This window comes from Neomonachus schauinslandi, chromosome 3, assembly GCF_002201575.2.
Source record: "Neomonachus schauinslandi chromosome 3, ASM220157v2, whole genome shotgun sequence".
Taxonomy (NCBI): Eukaryota; Metazoa; Chordata; class Mammalia; order Carnivora; family Phocidae; genus Neomonachus; species Neomonachus schauinslandi.
The window spans coordinates 192,331,659-192,336,814 of record NC_058405.1 but is presented as its reverse complement, the minus strand read 5'-3'; positions in this window follow the sequence as shown (position 1 = coordinate 192,336,814).

The window sequence follows — 5,156 nt, the reverse complement described above, 5'->3', positions numbered from 1 at the left end:
CCCGCTCCTGCAACCCACAGCCCAGGTGGGCCCGTGAGACGTGGTCCCCATGTTCCCACACAGCCCACGTGAACCCGCTTCCCCGGGGAGGGCACAGGCTGGAGCCGTGGCCAGGGCGGGTGCCAGGCTGAGCTGTCCCACCTGGAAGCACAGGACGGTCCCCCACGTGGGCCTCCAGCTCCGGGAGCAGATCAAGGACAAGGAGGGAGTGTTTGGGAGGTTTGGCCCAGCAGCTGTCTGTCTGTCCACCTGTCCAGTGTGTGCCTCCCTCCCTCTCAGCCCTGTCTGGGGTGGTGGGGCCTGAGGGGCCCAGAGGGGTGGGTTCAGCGGCCCCCTCTTCTTTCTGCTCCCCTGCAGGAGGAGCAGATGATACTCTTTAATGGAAACAAGACCTTGGCTCCTCCTGGACCATCGGGGAGGCTGGCCTGGCCACGCTGACGCTGCGTCCTGCCCACCCGATGCCTCTGTTCCAGTTGACAGGTTGGCACAGTGGGGCAAAGAGTAAGAGGGGCGCTGTGGCCCGGGGGGGGGGTTTGAGTGGGGGCCGGCACAAGCGATGAGGGCCGTCGCCAGCCCTGGAGCCTGGGAGGGCGTGAGGGTGAAGGAGCCACAGGAGGTTGGCGAGGACAGCTCATGGAGGCCAGAGAGCCTGAGGCCCAGAGAGGCAGAGATGTGAGCCCGCAGCTCCTGACTGTCTTCCAGGTTCCAGATGGCCCAGAGCCAGGGCTTGGCATCATGACACGGTCCCGGTACAGGGTCAGTGTGCGTCATGGGGCACTCCTGAAGGGATTCCCAAGAATTTGAAGTCAGCTGGCAGCCTTTGGTGCTGCTGAACACCCCCTGCTGTGGTGTGGGGGTGCGGGGGTGTCCCCTTCTGAGCGCTCTGTGCACAGAGGACGGGGACAGAGGACGCCCCAGTCACCAAGGCCACAGAAGTGACCTGCTCCACGGTGGGCCCACTGGACAGGTGGGAAAACTGAGGTTCCCTAGGATTGGAGGTGCTGAGCACCTGGCCTTTCTCATCCTCCCCCAGGGCCAGGCAGGCCTCTGGGGCACCAGGGTGAGCCCACAGTTCAGGGCATTGGGAGCCCTGATGGGCTGGGGGTGCTCACCCAGCCTCCCTGGAGTCCATCTCCCCACCTCCCGCCCCGTGGCTCTTGCATCATGGAACGGGTTCCCACCTGGCACGGTGGCTTCCGGAAGAGGCCTCCGAGGTCGTGGACACCCTTCCAGCACGAACCTGGTCTGGGCAGCTGAGTCTGGGCCAGACCTGCAGGCAGAGAACTGGGAGGGACCGTGTCCTCGTGGCCCTGCCCAGGTGGGGCTGGCCACTCACATGTCCTCACCTTGCCTGGCAAATGGGCAGGAGAGGGGCCTGGCATAGCCAGCTGGCTGGGGGAAAGGTCTCCCCCGCTCCTGGAACAGGATCTGCCTTTGTTTGAGAAGGGGGTGTGGGGCTCTGGGTCTGCAAACAGAGGCAGCCCATTTTCCTAGAGCCTTTCCACGTCCCACACGCAAATGCCACGGTCCTCCCAGCAAAGGACACCGCTCACCTTTCTCCCCTGACTTCCTTAGGGGGGTCGGCTGCTGCTGTGGAGGGCTTGGGAGCGGGGGTGTCTGGCAGGGGCAGCCGCAGCCGCAGCGGGGTCGCCCCACCTCCGCCTGGTGGGCCGCCCCTCCGGAGACACAGCCAGTTCTGCCGCTTCCCGGGTGCGACCTCAGGGTCCATCTGTGAAACGGGGTGCAGCCCTGCTCACTGCAGGGAGGGGTTCCACTCCATCCTCCCCACAGCTCTGCTCTCTTGGGGCCCTCTTGTGCAAAACCCCGAGTGGCGCCGTCGTCTTGGCTGCATCTCTGACCCCCACCCCCCTCCCAGGGAGACCCTGTGCAGTGGGTCGGGGCCCAGCAGGGACACCCTGAGCTGGAGGGTCTGCACTGAGCTCTCTGTCTGGGGTCCCCGAGATGGGTTCCCGGGTACCACCTGCACTGGGGATGCTCCAGAGCCGGGAAGCAGGGTGAGGCAGGCGGAGGGAGGAGAAATACCCTCAGGGGGGCCTCAGCCTGATCCCACAGGGCCTCTGGACAGGAAGGGGTGGCCCGGAGTTTTCCCAGCCTGAGACAACTCTACACTGCTCCGGCCGCACGCGAAGGGTCCGGGAAGAGGTCAGCTCTGGGGGGTTCCCGGCACTCTGCTCGCGGTGGCCCCGGGGATGTCCGCCGGGGAAGAGCGGCGGGGCGGCCGAGGGGGCAGCTGCTCACCGCAGCTGGAGCCGTGGAGGCCACGCGCACGCGGGACACCTGTCTCAGCACTCATCCCAGCGGAGGGTTGAAACGTTTACTTTCTACAATGTTTTATGGTTTGACGTTTTTTCAAGCTGCATTACTCTTGCAGTTTTTAAAAGTCAAGAAAAGAAAAAAAAAGCAAGCAAGTTAGCAGGAGCAGAGGTGTGCTGGGTCGCAGGTGCGGAGAAGAGCCCAGGCCCCGGATCTGCTACACCGGGCTTTTTGACGGTAACTTTTTATATTCATTTGTGTAACACTGAGAAATATGTTGGTGGAAGTGGGAAAAAAGCCTCCAACTGTGGCGTAACAAAACAGCTTTTCCTCACCTCAGTAGATGCAGCAGGCCCAGCCGCCAGGTCCAGGTTCCCGGCCCCGAGCCGGCCGCGCCGGCCCTTGCCCTCAGGACAGCAGGTGCCTCGGGCTAAGCATGAGCCCCAGGCCACCCGGCCGCCAGACAGCCTGGAAAGGGAACAGACCCCAGGGGCTGGGGTAGAACCAGTGTGCCTCCCCCCTGGGGGTGGGCACCTGGCTGGTCCCAACACAATCACTGGGCTGAATGGTCCTGGTAAGTGACTGCCAGCCGGGGGCACCGCTGCTCCCCAACATTCACCTGCCCTGCACCCAGTCTGAGGGGTGGGCCGTCTTCCTGTGCCCCGCACGCTCTCCCGCTCGCTCAACCCCTGCCCTCAGGACCCTGCCCAGCCCCCCACCTCCCTCCCAAACATTCCCTCCGCACAGAGCAAGCACCCTCCCCCGGGTGGCCACCTGGTCCACTCCCCGCCCGCCTCCACCCTCGCTGCTGGCCTCTTGCCACAGGAGGTGTCTGCGTTCCTGGGCCCCGCCCCTCCTCAGGGTGCCTCCCCTGCCAGGAAACCTCCCTGCTCCTCCCTCGCGGCCTCCTGGGCCACCACATCTAGCTCCCCACGCGGGCTCTTCCCGCCAAGGGCTCCACGCCCACGGGTTGGGGTTCCCAGGCCTCCTCTGCGGGTCCCCCTTCCGGGATGCTCTGCCAGAGGCTTCCCTCTCTCCGCCCTCTGCTCGGCCTCCTCCTCTGCTGCCCCCTCAGCCTCCTTCCCCCACCCCCAGGGTGGGTCTGCCCCGGGTCTGCCCCTCATCAGGGTCACCCCACCCCTGCCGCCAGTGAGCCTGTCCACGGGCTCCGCTTTCTTCCGAAGGGCAAGTCACCTTCTATTGTCTATGGTTGTCGCTTCATCTACGTCCCCCAGGGCAGGGATTTTTTTAAAATCTTAAAAAAATAAAAGGCTTTTTTTCCTTGATGTAACCCAAGTACCTCAAAGGACGCCGAACCCCCCTGTAGCCAGGCTTTCCCACACTTTATTATTCATTCCACCACCTCTGCCCCCCCACCCCCACCCCAGGCAGTGTATTTGCTTGGGGTTGTTTCAGACCTTGTGGAGGGCTGTTCCCTCCTGTGTGCGTGCACCCCTGCGGAGCCCTCTCCCACGGACATGTGGTCTCTGCTGCCGTGGCCTCCTTGGGTTTCCGAGTGGGCACTGTGGCTGCTTCCTGCTGAGGAGCATGTACTGAGGTGCCCAGGGCTGGGTGCGCTGTTTGAGGCTCAGGTGCCCCTGGGGTCCCTCCCCCCCCCTCCGGTGACACCCCGTGCCGGGAGCTTTCTAATGAGCTAATTTGGGGTAGATGCACAGGGATGGCCCCTTTCGCGGTGTGTGCGTCTCGATGGCGGCGTGGGGGAAGGTGGGGGGCCTCGGCCCTCTGGCTTCCCTGACGTGCCTCCTCTCGCCTTGGGCCGGTTTCCAGCAGGGTTCTTCGATGCGGCCTTTGCTGGTTGTACACAGTGAGCATCTTCATTCGCATCTGCTCTACTCTTGGCGTTCCGTGCACTACCGAATTCCACTTCTGTGTGAAGGAACCCACCACAAGCCCGTCTTGCGGTCCTGCTTTGGGAGGCCCACAGCACCTCCTCTGATGTTCCCGTTCACACTAGGGTTTCTGACCCTCGGGACTTGGCCCTGCAGGGGATGTCCTGCCCACGGCGTGCCAGGCGCCCCCCAACCCAGTCTGCAGCCTTTGGGATCCAGCAGGAAACTGCCTCTCTTGCCTCTTGTCCAAAGTCGTTCAAGGCTCAATGTGGGTTTTGGGGTTCAATGGATGGCCCGTGACTAGGACAGCGCTGGGTTCAGCACCTCGTGCCCCGCCCCCTCCACCCCCTAAGTTTCCTGCGTCTGTGACGCACAGATGCGCTGGGCAAGCGTCCGTGTCCCAGCCCCACGAGGACGGGCCTGCTGAGGCCTTCCTCCTACTGTCCTTTGGGTTTCTTTTCCCACCCGTGAGGAGACACCTGTTCCGTTAGTGGCGACCGCCAACATCTGGCCTCCCGCGCACCGTTTATAAGCGATTGCTCCCTTTCCTTGCTCGTGCCACACAATCTCTGCAGCCACCGGCCACGCTCTGCCTCCCAGATTAAAAGGTGATGCCCTCGTGGCTGACGTCACACCGTCTTTCCGGGGCCCGGGCACGTCCCTCCCGTGCGTGGGCCAGAACGCCGTCCCAGCTCCACAGAGGGCTCCACAGGCCCGTCGCCTGCACTCCTGCAGGTCTCCACCTTGTGCTCGGGTGCACGGCTCCCGGGAGTGAGGCTTTCAGCAAGGGCATTCCAATCGTGAATCCTGGGGTCTAAACTTTCTTCTGTGACCTCTAGGGCCGTCATCCCAAGGCCCCTTCTGAGCCCACGCCCTCCCACTCCCTCGTTCACCGCGTTTGCTTTCCGTAGGCAGGTGCTCCTGGCTTCAGGCCAACTACTGCCACATCCACAACTCCTGGCAGGGGTCACCCTGTCGCCCGGGGACCTCTGACCTGCTTGGGCTCCTCATGAGAATGGAGGGGGAAGGGCT